Source organism: Lonchura striata, chromosome Z (genome assembly GCF_046129695.1).
Source record: "Lonchura striata isolate bLonStr1 chromosome Z, bLonStr1.mat, whole genome shotgun sequence".
Taxonomy (NCBI): domain Eukaryota; kingdom Metazoa; phylum Chordata; class Aves; order Passeriformes; family Estrildidae; genus Lonchura; species Lonchura striata.
The window spans coordinates 62,173,243-62,192,085 of record NC_134642.1 but is presented as its reverse complement, the minus strand read 5'-3'; the positions used below and the strand labels follow the sequence as shown (position 1 = coordinate 62,192,085).

The 18,843-nt window shown below is 41.2% G+C and overlaps 1 protein-coding gene across 3 annotated transcripts in view; it reads left to right on the top strand.

The window, feature by feature from the left end:
• Window positions 1-18,843, top strand: part of LOC144245852 (PALM2-AKAP2 fusion protein-like) — a 146,585-nt gene that overhangs the window by 42,463 nt on the left and 85,279 nt on the right. For 2 of the 3 annotated variants that reach the window (XM_077790219.1, XM_021525046.3), the window contains exon 1: window positions 5,808-5,935. The exons of the other annotated variant lie outside the window; for it this stretch is intronic. The gene's annotated coding sequence lies outside the window, so the exon portion shown is untranslated. Of the gene's footprint in view, window positions 1-5,807; window positions 5,936-18,843 lie in introns of those variants that run through there. 3 annotated transcript variants of the gene reach the window in all.

Genomic DNA, 18,843 nt, shown 5'->3' with positions numbered 1-18,843 from the left:
AGTTACAGAGGTTCTCTATATCTAAATAATGATTGTTCTTTAAACCATTTTTTGTTGTGCCCGCTCTATCGCAGGAACAATATGCAACGGTACATAATTGTTCCAGTACTGTAGTCTATGTTTATCATGCCCCACCAGTTGATGTAAGTGTAGAATATATAATGCTGTGGTAACAAGTTGTGCTATATTTATATAGCTCTTCCTATGGAGATAGTAATTTGAAAAATATAGAGATTCACTGACTGGACTGAGGATGATATGGCTCAATCAGGCAAGCTGGACATGGCAAAACATCTCTGAGGCCTGCCTTGTATTGGTGTTATTAATGAAGCTGAGTTGAAAGAGGGGTTTGTAGAATAAAAGAGGGATACTACTGAATGGAATTTTTTTCCTACCCTTAGGAAAAGGAGCAGACTGAAAGGAGTCACAAAGGGGAAGTCACAATAGGGGAAACAGGGGCTATTGTGGGCAAGAGTACAATGAGACAAAGATAAGATAAGGCAGAAGGAATCAAAGCAGCAACACTAGCTGGAACAAGACTGTAAAGAACTTTAAATGAAACTTTACAGCTCCAGGTTTCATCCATTAGGTTTGCAATGACTGCATTTTCCTCAAGGAGGGAAGATCCATGAGTTGGTTATGCAGTGGCATTCCTGAAAGCTGCAATAAAATAGATTTTCTTCTTACAATGCTAGAGGTATCGAATGTTTATTTGGATTTCTTGTGAAGGGAAACTAACAATTCCCGTGCATTGAAGAGAACATGATCCAGTGAAGCTTGGCTGGTTTTCAATTGCAGAACAGGGTAACTGTTTAATGTGGGTGTAGGTGACAGAAACAGTTACTGCTGGGTATGGTATTATTCCTGTGACAGAGTTGCTTGCAGTAAAACACAATTGTGTGGTAATGCTTGCAGGGTTGCACACATAGTTTGTATGCTGATGGTGACTCAGAGAGTTTATGGAGCCAATACCAAAACATTGCTCACTCAAGGAGTCACATTTAAACCAATGAGATTACTCATTTAGTGAGTGACTGATAGAGATCTTGCCAAGCTATTCCACTACATAATAGATATGTGTAAATGAGCCTGTTAATCAGGTGAATAACTTCAGAAAGGAATTTTTAAGTTCATTCTAAGTATGAACTTCTTCTATTTGAACTCCCTAACCACAGCTGAAGTCCTATTACATTTTGCCAGCTCCCACTAACCAGCAGTCCCTATCCTAAATCTCATCAACCCATACAGACAAATAAGGGAAAGCCATTTGCTTTCACTTACACCACAAGTCAACAGCAATGACAGAAATAGAACAGGGATCTCCAGTCAGTTCTCTATCAGCAGCTCCCTGCCTCTGTAATTCACAACATTTAATCCCTGCACTGAATATAAAGCATTTATGAATGTGACCCCTAAACTTCCTACAGCTCTTCTGCTAACTGCCTGTTGGATCTCTGCATTCATTAGCTTTATAAATGCACAGAGAATACACTGAAGTACCATTTTCATCTCACACACATCATTACAAATTGGTGCGTTCCCTCATCCAGCTCATCTCCATGCTCTTCTGCAGAGAAATAACCAGAACCACAAGAAAAGGAAAATTAATCTAATCACAAAATTTCTGACAGCTAGTCTAAGACACTTAAAAATCTGCATCCCAAGCAAAGTTCATTTTTCATATTCAGTAGAATTCAGTGTGGAGGCTACCATAGCAAACATCACCTTTCAGGACTGAATTTTGTTTAATAAACATTATAAAAATTACTGGCATATTCAGCATCATTACCACAGTATTTTCCTTCCTTTCTTTGTTCTGGATTGCTCTCAGCATCTTTTAGAGCTCATAGAGAACACAAATAGTGTGCTGGGCTGTAAAGAGCAGCCTGAAAAAATTTATAATAGGAAGAGGTATCCTCTTTGAATTATTCTCCATTTGAAGGTTCACTGCATAACAATAAAAAAATCTGCCTCACTGAAACCAGGCTCTCCTATATTGACAAGGTCCAAAAGCAGAGTAACTCCTCTGTCTCCTGAATAAAGGAAGAGCAGCAGAAACTGATACAGCTTCACTCTTTTCTCTCCCTCTTTCTCTCTCCTCTCCTCCAAACATTTTTGTCTTTCATTTCCTTCTCTTTATCTCCCCATCCTGAGCCGCCCTGTCTCTTCCCCTTTCTAACTCCAGGCACTCTTTGTTGGCAATGGTTCCATCCTCTTTCTGTCCATGGAAGAGTACACATCTGTGCAGATGCAGATTGCAAACTAGGTCAGTTTATATGGCAGAAATAAAAAGAGCAGGAATAAGAGCCTTTTTGTATAATAACAAGGTCTCACATAAGCACATGGCCTGGTTGTCAGAGATGTTGAGCATCTGCTGTTGCCACTGACTTCAGTGACACTAGTCCTCATGTTCACAGGCTGCAGATGTAGAAAAACATCCTCAGTTTTGCAGTCTCCTACAAGCAGAAGTTCAGATACACAGTTGAAGTTCCTTGATGTTCCCCAAGACTCCACATTAACCTCAGGACCTGTTTTTGTCAATTTTTTCAACATGTTCAGCACAGTCTTGGGATGTAAATTGGTCAGTCATTGAAGGAGGAATGAGGTGATACTGGATATAACACCTTTTCAGTTCACAAGAACATAAAACAGGCCTGAAATGACAAGTGAGGAAGTGTCACATGAGTGTTAAAAATAGCTATCTTTCTTGACAAATATTTGGTTAATGCAGCTATCTTTATATTCTTCCTCCTTTCAGATTTTTTAGGACAATACCAACCGATCTTGCAATTCACTATTTAGGTAAAGGTATTTTAAGGTATTACATTAAAAGTAAGGGAAGACTGCATTCTGGCAAAGATTAATTGCTCCTTCCCCCTACCCAAAGCTGTGTAATGCTGTAAAAAAATTATGGAGCATTAACAAACTGCATTAGTCTCATTTGTGATATTGCTTTACCTAATGGAAGAAAATCTGTGCTGTAGTCACATGCCTCAGTCCAGTCTTGTATGAGTCCAGATAGCAGGAAAGGCAAGTGTTAGAACAATAAGATAGAGGTGTTTGAATCCAAGAAGAGGAGCTCTGAAATTCCCCATTTGACAACGTAACATCATTGGTTTCCACAGATTTTTCTCCACTACTGCTAATCTCCAAAACTTGGGGCCTTTAGAAAGCATGACACTTCACAATGCTTATTTTAATTATGATTCTAAGGCCTGTAGGAGATCCTTCTGCGTGGTTCTGAAGGTGTCTGCAAGCAAAAACCACTAATTTATTTCCCTTCCTCCCTTCTGTTAACTGCCTTATTCTGTTTCTAGCAGCTGAAGTTCCTAAAAACCAAATAAAGGGTGGTCAGGCCTGTGAAACATACAAAAAGGATACAACTCCCATGCTCCTTTCCTCTTTCCTCCACATCCCCATATTGCCATTTGGATGGCATGCCGATCTGTGGGAGTACAGACTCTTATGCCTGCAGGGCAGGATCAGCAATGCATATCCATGCACAGGTGCAGCTTTCCTTTTCTCCCTGTCTGCTCTCTGCAAATAGGCTGACTGAGGATGTGCTGTGATTCTAGCACCTTATCCTAGAAGGACAAAGGCTAGGAGTCCTGTCTGTGGCCAGGTAACTGCATTCCAGACATTCCTGGGGACATTCCTAGATGGTGCAGATGAAACACCCCTGTTCAGAACTGATCGCTCTTCCTCCTTCCTGTGGTCCATGCTAGTGGCAAGTAAAAAATGTTCATTAAAAAGCCCATCCTTTGTCCAGAGAATTTACAACAAAGTCTGAAAAAGAGAAAATAGGTGTCTGCCAGTAGGAAGAATGGCAGACAGTTCCCTGGTCAAACGCCTTGGTGGGGTTTTGTCTGTACCATACTCTTGCATGCTTTTAGACACATATATTTGCAAAGAGGGCTGTGGCCCTGTGTTGATTATTAGGATAGCTTCTTATTTACATTAATAGCACCAGCTTACATGTCTGCACTTACACGTCTATGGCTCAGTTTCCTTATACCATTGACTTTTATTATAAACTATTTTCATTATCACACAGTGTTCAGGTAGCAACGATGCCTCTGTGTGAGCATCTGTGTCTTTGAGCTCTCAACAGAGAATGCATCAGCTGAATTGTCAACAGCAGCATGTAACCTCCAATTTAAAACACTGGCAGCTGAAGAGTGGAGGGTGGAAAACGTGACACTAAACATCAATACAGACTGAAGAGCTGGAGGTTTGCAAACCTCAGAGATGCTAATCGGGTTAGAACTAAAGGACACTTACTGCAATCTATCTGCGAAGAGTCAACATTGCTGCTGTAAAGTCCTGCCTTAAACAAACCTTTTGGAGGTCTCTGAAAAGGTCAACAGAAACGTGGATAAGAGTGATCTAATTTCCATATCAGACTGGGTGTCTAAAAGGTTCTTGACAAAGGCTTTTAAGGAGACTAAGCAGAGAAAACAAGAGGGAAAGCCCTGGTATAGCTCAGTAATTGTTTAGAAGATAAAATTCAAAGTACAGGAATAAATCACCAGTTCTCACAATGGAGGGAGGTGCTGGATGGTGTAGAGTTCTGCAAGAATCAAGTGTTGCAATGTGTGCTGTTCAATGTACTTATGCCTTACCTGGGAATGGAATCAAAAAGCAGGGTTCATCAAAATGCATTTATTTGGCAGTAATAAGAGGAAAGATTGTGAAGAATTATACCTGGACATTATGAGACTGAATGTTCCTATCAGAAATACAGTACAGATGAATGTAAAATAACACGCATAGACAAACAGTCATTAAAATTGTGGGCTCTGAGTGGCATGAGTAAAATCTCAGGGTTATGACAGACCATAGAAACATCACCTCTTGTGCTCAAAAGATCCTCATTAAGTATTGTGAAGGAAAAACATTGCTGTGCCACTGTATGAATCCATGGTTTGATCACATCTTAAATCCTGTGTATTTCTTGAACTCTAATTTAGATCTGCTAGATCAGGGTCATGCTCAGGAGTGCATCAAGGACGGTAAGATGGGCAGAACAGTGTGGACAAAGGTCCCGGTGAGAGCTACTTACACTTCAGGCAGGAAATGTAATGATGTACAGAGATTACTGTGGAGATCTACAAACACATGAGCAGGTCTAAGAGAGAGTTAATTGTTCTCCTCTCCAGCTCAAAAAAAAGGGTTAGTTGTTCCTCATCTCCAGCACAAGAGCTGAGGGGATAATTAAGGTTGTATTGAAACCAAAAATAAAAGGCAGAGCTTCTTGACAGGAAGGATAGCACAATAATGGGAATCCTTTCAAGCATATTTGGGTTCTAGCAACATTGAACAAAGTGCAGGACAGCAGCACTACCTATTAAAAAAAAAAAAAAAAAGAAGAAGAAGAAGAAGAAAAAAGAAAAAAGAAACCACACCAATAAAGAAAATCAAAACCGAACAAAAAGAAAACAGCCCGAAACCCGCGGCTTGGAAACCCCCGGAGCTGGCGGCGGAGTGAAACTCCCGCCCTGTGCGCTTCCCGGAGGCACGAACGGGGCCGCGTTCCTTTCCTTCTCGACGGGGCTCGGCCCCCCCGGTCCCGGCTCCCTCTCCTCCCGCCCGCCGCGGGCATCGTAACAGGAGAGGCTCGCAGGAGGAGGGTAACCCGAGCGCGGCAGGGCGGGGGCCGCAGGCGGCCGCGGAGCCTCCGCACGGAGCGCTTCGCTCCGCAGGACGGGACGGGCGCGGCGGGACGAGGCGGGGCGGGGCGGAGTGGGACGAGGCGGGCGGCGGCTTTGCCCCCCTCTTTTGGCGTCGGCGAAGGGGGCGGGCGGGGAGGGAAGTGGGGGAGGAGGAAGAGGAGGAGGAAGAGGAGGAGGAGGAAGACGGACCCGACGTGCCGGCGCTGCTCGCGGAGCTGGCAGCGCACGCTGCGAGCCGGAGGAGCGGGAGCGGTTTGGATAAGGTACCTCCGAGCGCCGGGATGCGCGGGTCCGTGCGGCGTCTGCCTGCCTCCATGTGTGTGTGTGTGTTGGGGTGTGTGTGTGTGTGTGTGTGTGTGTGTGTGTGTGTGTGTGTGTGTGTGTGAGCGCGGCTCCCAGCGCGGAGGGAAGGGAGGTGGCGGTGGCTGCGTCTCCGGCGAGCTGGCCCTCGGCGGGTTGCGGGCGGGAAAGGGGAGAGGAGGGTAGCCAGGGCGAGGCGGGGGAGGTAAGGGGGTGTCGGTAGAGGCAAGGGAAAAGCGAGGAGAGAAGATGGAATCGTGGGCAGGGAGAGAGGAGAAGAGGAAAGGAGAATGCAGATGCGCTGAGGGGAAGGGAAGAGGCCAGGAGGAAAGAGGGGATGCCGAAGGGGAACATTTCTACCCTTGCCCCCTGCAGCCCCGCGGGATCCCCCGGCGTGGGAAGGGGGAGGCGCGGACCGCCGGGAGCGGGGGGCCGCGTCACGAAGCCGGGTCCGTGCGCGCATCCCCTCGGTGTCCGCGGGCTGGGGGCGGTGTCCCCGCCCCGGCTGCGGCCCGGGGCGCCGGGGGTCTCCGCCGCCCTCCCCGCGGCGGCCGCGGTGCGTGGGCCGGGCTGCGGGCACGGAGGGGGCGTGTGGAGGGGGTTCAGCAAGATCCTGAGAAACCTGTGACGTAATTATTTTTTAATCAGTATGTGTTTTTCATGGCGGTCTCAAATTTTCCCGGACTCCCCTTTTTGAACAGAAAAGCCCCTGTATCTTTTTTCCGCGCATTTCTATTTTTAGATTCCTCTGTAACAGCAAAGCGAGTTAATGAGTTTTAAATATTTTATTTCTTTTTTATTTGGCCTCTGCTGAGGACCACTGCAGTGTAAACTTCTGAAACACTGGTGTGTCTTTCAAAAAAGTTATTGGAATTATTACTGAGGTGAGCAGGCCGGCAGCTATTGTGGGTATACCAGTGTTTGAGTTCCTGATGACATTAATCATTTGCCTTAAAAAGCAGTCATCATACTGAAGTTAGGTTTTTATCTTAAGATTAATTGCCTGTCAGGTCTCAGAGGATGTCCATTAGGTGCAAGTACCAGCCTGCTATTAGAAGACCTATAGCATATTCCCCCAGTTGTGATTTTGCCAGTGAAATAAATACGTTGTTTTATTATGAGTGGTGATTAACAGTTCAACGTTGTAATGATATTCTCTGATTCTAGCATTGTCTCATAGCTCTGGTATGTCAATTTGTATTCATGCTGTGTAAGTCTTTTGCAGAGGTTTTGCCTATCTGGCAGGGATTTATTTCAATTTATTTCAATTTTTTTTTCTGACCTCAGCAGCCTCAGGTACCCAAAGAAGTTGTGTGTGTGTGTGTATATATATATCAGTATCTGTTATAGTGTGTGACTTTTTTTTTCCTAAGAAAGTTTTTTCATGTCGTTTGATCAGTTTTTATGTCTCTGCACAATGCAGAAGTTACAGCTGAAATTGTATTCATTTAAGTGTATTCATAGCAAGCATTTCTGACCACTCAGTATTGAGTGTTTTTTATCGATTTATCTTCATTTTATATTTGAATGCCAGTCCATTTTATTCCCTGCCATAGCCTCTGCCAAAATAAATGTTCAGAAATTTAAAATGTTACATACAGATATTGGCTTTTGAGAACTGATACCTTGATCTTGTATTAGTTTTCCTAGCTGTCCAAAGAGTACAAGTCTCAGGTGAGCTCTTAAGTAAATTAAGCCATATTTATAGATATTTTGTAATAGTGCCAGTAAAAAATAGATCTTGTGGCAACTGATGGTTGTATTTCCCTTCAGTGTGGATGTGCAGCTTCTGTAGGAAGTGGTGTGTGCAGTCCTTTTAAATTACTCCAAACTCCTGTTGACTTCAGCCAGAGTTTTGGCTAAGTTAAGAACACAGTATCGTATGACTTGCAGTGTGAAAAGTACAGCCAGCAGAATCCTGAGCAGTTTGATGTATACTTTGATCATAAGATAATTTGATTCATGCCTGGTTTGTCTAAACTGCAAAATTCACTTTTGCTACTGGAAACTCTTGCTGATTTAGCAACTGCTATTGATACTCCATTATTGAAAGACAAGAAGAGCTACATAAAGCAACATCTAGAACTGTCCCTATTGTTACTATTCACAGTGTGATTTTTCTCTCGTTGATGTGCTGCTGTACTGATTCAAAGGCAGTTCTGACTTCAACTGATGGGCAGTACATTTATGGTTGTGGGATAAAGAGGGTTGTCCAAGCTGCCAAAATAATCTCTCTTTCTTCCTCCTATCCCCCTTTAAAAAATGAAAAGCTGTGGCAGCCGTCTCTCCTAGCAGACTGTGCTGAAGGGTCAGATCTTTGTTCTCATGTGTGCCCTGTTTCTTGGATGCCTAGAGTTCAACCTGAATTCTGTGTTATTTTGATACAATTTTTATTGCATATTTCCCATTTTTAAGTGGATTTTAAAAAATTTGTTTCAATGTGAAAACTTCATGAAGGTTCCCTAGGAAATTATGGACAGATAATTCATTGAGGAAAAGTCTTTTCCAATACTCCGACCCACTAGAACCAAGTCCATTGAAGTTGATCGGATAGGCTTGGCATTCAAATTATGGTGGAAAAAAACAGTTGGCCTGTAAATTGATGATGATGCTGGCTTACCTAAATATTACATTGGTCCTGTAGAGAAATGTTCTTTAATTGATTCCTGTCCTAGACCACTAGAGTACAGTTCTATAAAACTAAATTTAATTTTGAAATATAGCAGCAGCACTGAATGAATGCTACTAGATGCAGTTATAGCTATAATTTATTTGTTTTCTTTGAGTCATATGTCAAAATGGTGCTCTTTTTCTTCTACATCTCCAAAATCTAAAGTCTTATCTACTTAACTAACTGTAAGGCTTTGGCATGCATTGCTCCAGTAAATTAGCAAAGTCCATATTCTGAACTCTCCTATCTGGGAATCTTCTGCTGCTAAGAATGTATCTCATAGTACAGCTTGACGGGGAGGCACCTGGAGAATGATTCTTGCTCCAGTGAGGAAGCAAACCTTGCAGTCTTCCTCTTGGGGTAAGTTACTTAGGGAGAGTTCCATCTCAGCCATCTGACAATGATAGATGTCCAGTTGTAGATGGTAACATTAACTATCCCCATATTATGCCAAATGGGAAAGACTTTTATAGAGCCACATCAGGAATTTTGGGGGTTTTTAAATACCTTATGGCAACCTGTCATCATAGTCATTGTAGCTGACTGCAGGAATGTAGATGTTGATTAAGATGGCATCTCAAGGCCTTTCTAGTATTTTCTGTCATCAGTTAAGAGCCATGGTTATTAAGTACTGAAATGTGTACAAAGCTTTAAAAAATATAAGTTGTACACAATAGCTTCAGGAGACCACATATGTATCTCACTCCATCCCAAAAAACAAGTGTGAATCATCAGTGCTGAAGTTTTTTACCTGTAAAGAGAATTCTTGTTTCTTCTTCTCTACATTGGACAATCTTTTCCAAGAGCTTTTCCATAATTTTTGCTCAAACACACTAAGTTGAAACTGTAAATTCAGCTGCTACTACAGGTTTGTTTCCCAAGTAATAACATTCACAGTGCTTGCCTTTTCTGGTATTATGACACAATAAACAAAAAAAAAGATACATATTAAAATTCTGGGTTATCAGCACAAATTTTTATTCTTATTTTTGGTGGTGAATAACCTTTATTAATCCAATATAACTGTAAATCATGCCATCCTTAAGTTTAAAAATAGATTGTTTAATTTAAGTTTATAATTAATGAGAGGTCAGAGTTCACTTTTTGTTTATTTGATGACAGTAAAATACTGGATTTCCAGAAGAAAAGAGAACTGTATCCTCAGAATAATTCCTCAGAAATGTTATTAAAATACTGTATTGTAACAAGACTCAAATGTTGCATTGCTCAATGTGAGACTAGTAGTAGTAGTAGTAGTATGAAAGTAGTATGAAAGTGAGAGTTTTCCCTGGGTATTATACTGGCAGATAATTATTTATTTCATCCCATATTAATAACAGAGAAAAACAGTATTGTATTTAAAATAAATCAGATTTCCTCCAAAACATATCTACATGTATTAGAAAGGTTAGGAATATTGCTTTAAAAGACATGCACAAGCTCTAGGGAAAAATTTGGTATGTGCTACTGAATCATGACAGTGTATCCTGTTCATTTTGAAATTTTCTTCCATCTTTATCTAATTGACTAAAGAGATGAATCATGATCCAGGGGGAAATAATGCTTCCAAAGCTCTGGATTTTTTTTCTCCAGAATCTGTTAGTTACAATGATTTATTCTGGGCTCTGGGCATCATAATTTTCCTGTTATCCCATGTTTCTGGATTTAAAAGGGGAAAAGAGCAGAAAACTGTGTGTATAAATTAGTACATTCACATCATCATATGTACCCCAGAAGGGGGTTCTCTGTGTTTTACCAGCTTTATTCTACATGTTTTTGTGTTACTTTATGCAACATCTGTTAGTATAATTCATGCATGAATCAGGAAAAGTTTTTAAGGGTATACTGGGTGTAGTACTGGCAGGAAAGGGTGACTTTTATGCATCTCAGTTCTTCCCTTTCTAGCCACTAAAGTTGACCACTTCAACAAAATAGTGCAAAAAAAATCTCCAGCCATAGCAATTTTCAAATTCCTTTAAACTGGTGGCATGTTAGGATTATACTCACTTAAACACACACACAGAAACACACACCCCCCAGAACAAACAAGCAAACAAAACCAATCAAGCAGATAAATAAACACCACCAAGCCCACAAACACCACTGCTTCAATCACTGAGTTACTAAGTAGGTATGACTGTTGACAGGGACTGGGTGCAAATGCACCTGAGGACATATGCAGCTTCCTTCCTAGCAGTTCTTTTCAGGGACTGATACTTGAAAACAGAGATGTTATTTTTTAACCATTAAACCCAAGAATTCAAGTGGACATCTTATGCCTCATTGTCTGGGACAGTGACATCAGCTTTGTTTGAGCTGAGCTTAACAACAGCCATTTTTTCCCCAGCACTCCAGGGAAAAATACAGCTCCATCTGTATGCATGCTTGGAGTGCCCTATTTCCGTATCTCATTAAATGTGGAGCAAGTTTAGTAGTGCCAGTTGAGAAGAATTCCCTAAAAAAACTGCTAATATAGAAACCAGATCCACCCATCTTTGAAAAACTTTCACTTTTAAGAAGTTTTCTTCCCTTTTTTTTTTTTTTTCCTAATTGCTCTTCTAGGGCATGTTTCAGAAAAATAGCAGACCAGAAAAAGGAATCAGATGAAATGTACACACCTGTATTAGCATCCTGCACCAAACTCTACTGGCAAACTAATTAAATAGATGTACATATATTAATAAAGCTTGCACAAGTAAAGAAGTAAAGATTGTTTTTGTTAAAGTCTGTGAGTTGGTTTGTACAGATCTTTTGTCTCTCTAATTCTGTTCTATTAGGAGCGTATCACACTGCTCCTGTAGCCTTGTAAGGAAGACAGTGTGAAGCCAGTCTCAAACTTTAAATATTATTCTATCAGCTTTCCTCAGAAATAGGTCATTTATTTCCAATTTTAGAGTTCCCTATTAGCTGCTACTCTGCCCCAAGAGTGAGTGCAAGAAGAGGTTTTTGCTGCCAGTGCTCTTGAGAACCCGCATGCTGGTGTGGGAGCTACTATCAATAAATCTATAGAGTCATTTAACCTGATTTTAAAACTTAAGTATATGCAAAGTGAACAAACTGTTGTGGTTTGTGCCACGGTTTGATGTTCTGGCTGTCTCTATGTTTTCAAGACATGTTTTACTGGCACAGCTCACTTGTACTTAGGAGAGGATGACTGTGGCCAAAATATCAAGGAAGATCTGGAGGACCGGGTGCATTGGTATGAAAAGTAGCCATGAGAGTTGAAACCCATTCAGGCCTCAACACCAGGTTGTGCACAACGCGTGGCTGAGACAGGACACACCAGGGCATGTTCCCAGCAGCACCGTTCTGGCATGGCTTGGCTCAGCTTGGCAGAGCAGAGACTGAGCCAGTTCTTCATTGTTCCTTGTTCCTGCTGCTGGTTGTGATCACTAAAAAGGGAAATTGAGCCAAAGTTATGGTCTGACTTTTCCATTTGATTGCATTTTTGCAGTATTATAATGGAGTCATATATTCATTTAGTTTGGAAAAGGCCCTTAGAACAGCAACGGTAAAACTATGTATGACAATTCTGCATTTTTCTGTTGTGAAAGCAGTAGATGCACTGAACACACTGGTCAGTGTATCACTGGAAACTGGCTTAAACAAATGAACCATTTTGATAATTTAGTTAGATCTAAAGAGTGGCACAAAAGAACCTGTACTGGCTTTAGACGCTGTTCTTTGATTTGATAGGTGCCTGAGCCTGTCCTGCATTCTTTTGATATTCCCAGTCTCCACAATGCTTCCTTCCATCATTACATTATAATGTGTACTTTCACTAACATTCTTCTGTTTCAATTCCTGGCTTTGTTTAATTTAAAAATGTCAAACAGAGACATATTAGCTTCCTCTTACATTACTGCCAATGAAAGCTTGTTCTTCCTCTCTGATTCTCAAGTCCATATGAGTCCCCTCTGAACTCTGTCATACAGCAGCTCTGAGGAAGGAAAGCAGCAGCCACACTTCTGGGGAGTTCTTTGAAATTTGAAATGTACTTTGAAAGAGGAACCAACATAGACTGAAGAAGTGCCCATTCACTTTCTGAAAATGAGACATTTTAACAGCATTTTAACAGCCCAGGTTTATACTAATTTTGATGTATAAAAGGTGCTTATCAACTTGGTTAATGAGAACAGAAGTGGCATGGCACAGCAGCTCAGAGTGTGTATTGACAGACTTCTAGTGAATAGTTCTCTCTTCAAATTAAAAATATCTTTTAATTAGTTGACATTTTTGGCATTTTGGGATATATTTTAAGCCCTTGAACTTCTTGAAAAATCTTTTTCCATCTAATTAACTTAGAGATAGCTCAGGTAATTTTGAAATTTCTAGGAGGATAACTCTTAGGGGAAAAAAAATCACATTTGGAGCTGTCACTGGAAAGCTGACAACACCTACTGGCATATTTAGATGTCCTGAAGCCAGTTTGTGATAAGATCAGCATATAAGTAGCACTCCCCAGAATTTAGCTTTGAGTGGCAGTTAATTCCACTGACTTTTTTTTTTATTTCTTGGGGCTGGGTGCTGGTGGTCAGCAGTAGAGTTGGATTCCAAATATTTGGTGACTGAGCCAAACTAGCTTTCAGGATGAAGTGTGCTGAAAAGAAGAGACTACAATAGAATTAATGTTTCTTGTGGGGAAATTCTTTGCTCTTGTCTTTTTGTAAGATGTCATTTTCAAATGAACTTCTGCTCTGAATAAAATGTTTTTAGGCTATTCTGCCTGTCATTCATTCCCCAGGCTTCTCCATTATGCAGGGATTTCATCTGTATAGCAGCAACAGTTAAACAGCAAAATTGCTTTATTCTTCTATGGTTCTAGTGGGATGTGTGGAAAATGCAGAAGTTCAGATGCTGGGTACGCCTTGTCTACTGTTCTTGTTGCCTCTGGCAAGTCATCTTGCTGTATCTTGCTGGCCTGATTGAGGGATGTGACTTCGCTGTGGAGAGCTGGGTAGGGCTTCTATTAAACTATGTCCTGCTGGAAACCTGCTTTTTTTCTGGAAGAAAAGGATGATAGGACTGTTCTCTCGCATGCTCCAAGACTCTGTTTTATCCAAGCTTTCTGAAGAGAAATCAAGCCAACTCCCCAAGTTCTTGGCAGAGTGAACTGTCAAAAAAGGGACTTTTCCAATGGGATATTAACAACTGATCACCAGCTGCCTAGGGTGTAGGTCCTTGGGAGCAGAGGATCATGTACATGGTATTTCTAAGCATTCCCCTTCCCATGCCTTTGGGATGTGTTTCTGCAGAAAGAAAAATAAAACTGGAATCCTGCAGGTGCAGATGGTAACATGTGATTGTGTCTGTCATCATGTTAGATACTGGTAAGAAACCCAGAGATAAAAAAGAAAAAGAGTACATAAGTTTTTGTCACATAAACTGCTCAGTTTCTATTAAAAATGGTGGTGAATGTGAAAGAAAGAGAAATGAGGTTCCTTATGCCAGTATTCAGTTGTTCTGGTTTGAAAGCAAAACGAGTGAGAGACTCCAAGTCAGAGATACAATTTATTGGGAAAAGGGAAAAGATACAAAATACATGCAGTGATACAAAAAGGAAGACCACAGACAAAGTCAGAATACAACGTGACACCCCTTTGGCCATCATGTTGGCAGCAGTACAAATTGGAGTGGCTGCAGTCCTGGAGTGACAGATGTGGTTTCTGTTTGTGCAGTGGTCCTGTAGAAAAGGTCCAGTGGAAACCCCAGCTTTGTCCTCTTGGAAACCTGTGGGAAGGTTGCTTCTCTGTCTAAAAATCCCAGAATACATCTAGGTGGGGATGCTCATCTCCTCCCCCCTGGGCAGAGCGTCTCACAATGGGCTGATGTCTTTTGAGTCATACGGTGGGTCCTTGCTCACCTGCTAAACAGAACTGGCTCCTGGAGGAGTTATCTCCCCAAGTCATGGAAGGGCCCATTAACAGGAGATAAGGAAAACTGCCCGGAGGACAACTGCTACACAGATGGCAATAGAAAACGTCCTGCTTCTCAATCTCGGACATCTGTAAATTGAGAGCAAGATGGCATTTAAAGCTGTGGCAAAGTTACATTGGCCAGAAGTGTTCATCTGCAGATGCAGTGGATCTGAGATAATTAAAGTCTAGAGCGCTTCTACGAGTATAACCTATGCCCTCTTTTACTCTGTGTCAGCCTGTGACACATGTACAGTGCTCATGCTACGGTGCATGACCTCTGAAGAACAGCAGGGCTGGGCTGAGGTTGAGCCCCACTCAATTTTGCGTGAAGAATTGGTTCTTCAGTGTTCCACTCATTGCAGAGGTTGATGCTTCTGCAAAAAATGTAAAAGGTCAGGCCAGAGTTCACTGCTCATACTTTTTTGAGGGTTTATATCTTCCAGGCACAGATGCAACTGCTGGTCCAGACTGGGGGAGTCAACATTAGACATCTGAACACCAAAATGCCAAGTTATCTCTGCAGGTTCTTACCAGCTCTTTAGCTGTGCATTCTTAAGTAGTGAGGACTTGGAAGTTTAGTAGGATCGTAGCAGCAGGACACAGGGGTATTTTATGGATGGGGGCTGACTCTGTAGTTGAAAGGCACACATGTACATGGGTGCTTTGTCCAATATCCCATTGGCATTAGTCATCTGCCAGAGTGTAGCTGCATTGGGAAATGCATCATGCAGTTTAAATTATCTTTCTAGCTGCTGGATCTAATGAATAATTTCCTTTGGAGGCAAAAGAGAGAGGAATAAATGAAAACAGACATGCTGAAGGACTTGCAGTTTTTATTGTAGCAAATGTGAACTTGAAATAATGTGCCTGACTTTTTTAAAGAAGAAAAGGGGACCCAGTTTCACAGCAGGAGACTTTCACTTTGCTAGGCACGATGCCAAGATTTTATAGTGGCTAGACGGTTTCATTCCTCAAGAACATGGCAGTGGGCTCCAGCAACAATGGACCTCCACTGCAGAGGGTCATGATCACAAAATTTCTCAGGTTCTTCCTAGTCAGGCAGGACTTCAGGCATTTTAAATAGCTGGGCAGTATGAAAACAAGCCTCTGCTACATTTCATATATGGGACTAGATTCTGGGTGATACAGTTTGCATTGGTTTGGAGAAACAGATTTTGTATGTATATTCTGTTGTTGGAGATCAGTTAAGTCATGCTGTTGAACAATATTTGAAATTTTCTAGTTAATTCATATTTACTTTGATTATGTGGGCTTGATATGGAGCTTACCATAGATGATAGAAAAAATATCACAAGAGACTAAAACATTATTTTTCTCTCCTGTGGTTTTCAGGAATCAATGTAAAATCCTCTTTTACATAACTATAGACCATCTTCACTGATAACAAATTTGGGCTTGTTAACTGTATTTTTTAATATATATATTCAAAGTTTTAAAACATTTCCTGGGCTGCAGAGCTAAAAACTAGCAAAAACGTTTAGATTCAGAGTGTGTTGTAAAGACCTGACAAGTATGAAAGAATGACTTCTCTGGGACTTTTGTTTTTCTTGTTCAGATACTAGACTTATAACCTTCTCTGAAAAGCTCTGAAATAAGCTACTCCTCCTCCAAATCCAAATCCTTCAAACCCAAGGCCCAAGCTTTCAGTTAATGCAAATGGACATGAATTTGCAGAGAAGACCCTATGATTTTCCTATGTGCTAACACAAATAACATAGAAGCATGTTACTAGTCTCTCGGTGTTTCCCGCTGTCTGTGACAGTGTTGCAGGAGTTTCTTTAGTTTGGCTGTTAAAAGGTAACAGCCTCTGAGTGGCAGGGCGGGATTCCATGATGGGAAGGAGATGGTGGGTAACATCATTGCCCTGGAACAGGCAGCTCTGCCCAAGGGACTGACCAAGCAAGTCAGCTTGGCCAGGGTAATGGTGTTAGCTTAGACCCTTGTTCAGTGGGAGAAGCAACTCTTGTATTTTCCAGTCTGCATTGCATTTACAATGTCTATCCACTTCTGAATTTCTGGGTTTTTGTTCTTCAGGGCAACCTGTGTCCTCCCTCCACCTTTAGCCTGTTTCTTGTTTGCCTCTCTTCTTTTGGTGTTACCTGAGGGATTTTTCTAAGTGTTTGTTGGCACTGGGTGTCAAGACCCTAAATAAGAGGTAAAGTGTACATATCCTAACTTTTTCTCAGCTCTGATCACTCTTTGATTTGTATAGGTTGAGAGGAAGGTTGGGTCATTTTCTTCAGGGAAGAGATCTGAGTGTTCAACTGATACTGTCAGTTCCTTTCTCACACAGAGCTGTGTCTTTTAAAAGAAGTGTGATGTATGATAGTAGTGGTGGAAGCATACAGAAGAACCTTGTCATCTGAACCAAGTTCTCCTGCCAGCTGTGCACCAGGCAATCTGTAGCTGCCTCAGCTGCTGGAGAGTTAATACAGATGTGGTGGTGTGACGGAGTAAAAGATTTGACCCTTATCACCATGACAGTCCTTCACTCTGATTCACGGTTCACACTATACCTTGGGCAGCTTGACTGAATTATATTTTTGCTCCTAAGATATTGCCTACATTTTACAAAGGCCTTCCTGAAATGCATTTAACAGGCAAGCCTTTTCACTTTGCTGACTATACCCCCTTGTATCCGCTTTTCAGCATCAGAGAGGTATACATGGCATGCATAACCCTCCTCCAGAACAGGAAGCCTGGAGGACACCTTGAAGGCTATGTCTTACTACTGATCTTTTCCCAGAGTGCTGCTTCCCCTTTCCAAAGGATAGACTAGGAGCAGAGCCCTGGTTTTGGGGAGTAAAGCCCCAGGATGCCATTTGACAAAAGCTTATTTAGAGGTTGCTTTAAACAGCCAAAAAGCACAATTCAACCATGCCTGTTTCCTTCTACAATATAACCTTCTCAAACAGCTGTGTGTTACTGTGTTACTGTTGATTCTTTCAAGGAAAGATCAGAGCTTTACATGGAAGAGCAGCAATTGGCTTGGATTCTGTCAGGAAAAGCTGCATCAGAAATAGCTTTTCAAAAGAGAAAAACTAGAAAACTCTTAAAGAAACTACTAAGAGTAAAAGTTTAATTTTTGCTCTGGAATTCTTGTTCTTTTCAGTTGCAGTATTGTTGCTGCAGACCAAGTAGGTTATTCACAAGACCTTTAAACAAACAAAATTAAAAAGGTATTTACAAAGTCTGGTTAGTCCTAGCATAAAGTGGGAATGCTGTTATTCTTCCTTCTGGTGCTCTGGTCTTGTGTTTATACATTGCTTGGATCTTCTGTGAGCATTGTGTAGATTCTTTTACTGAGGTTTTTGGGATTTCTGATTTCTTATGTGATCATAGCTTTTGCCTTTCCTTTGCCTTGTTTTCTTTATAAAATTAAGTCAACCTTCTGTGATTAAACTCATTGCATAGAAGGAAAAAATGTGAGATGTTTCCTGCAAACAATTGATGACAAATTCATTGTACTAAGCTTGTTGAAAAGGAACTTTTTTTTGGAAGGTGAGAATAAAGGAATTTCCTCCTCCACCCTTCTGTTGTTCAGCTGTGAACTGATATTGTTGAGAGGGAAAAAAGTTGATTTAGTTTTCCTCAGGATATTATTGTGCGATCTTAGTGAAAACTTTTAAAGATACAAATGTCACTCCACATGTTTTGGTTCCTTGCAGAATTGAAAAATTAGTTCCTGATTTGTTTTTAATTTAAAGCATAGTCAGTTCAGTTAATTTTCACAAAAGACATCCCTTTCTGAAGGTTCAGTGATTCCTCGGGTTAACTTTACAGTTCACGGAGAATGAAATCTCTTTTATGGCACTCTATGAAACAGTTTGATAATTACTCCAGCAGACAGATTAGTTTGCACTGGCAAAACAGTGAAGCCACACAGACCAAAGTAATGGTATTTTTTTCAGAGGATCATGACTACAACTTGGTTTTGTTAGTCACTAGCAATTATATATTCATCATTTTGATTTTTTTATTAGAGGCTTCATAACCAAGTGTCACTGGGATATGACACCTGGTGCAAGATGTTAATTTCTGATCCAGCCTGACTGCCATTGAGAGAATGGGAAAATGCTTTTTAAGGGTGGTAGTGGAGTACAGTGTATTCCATTTCTGTATTGTATCAGGCAAGATGCCTAAACAAGGGTTTGACACTACCCTCTTTTAGTTTGTGTTGAAGTCACTTTCATAGAAACACATGCTCAGCATCAGGGTGTGAGTCCTATGATGTCCTGTGTGTGAATTTTACTTTATCAGA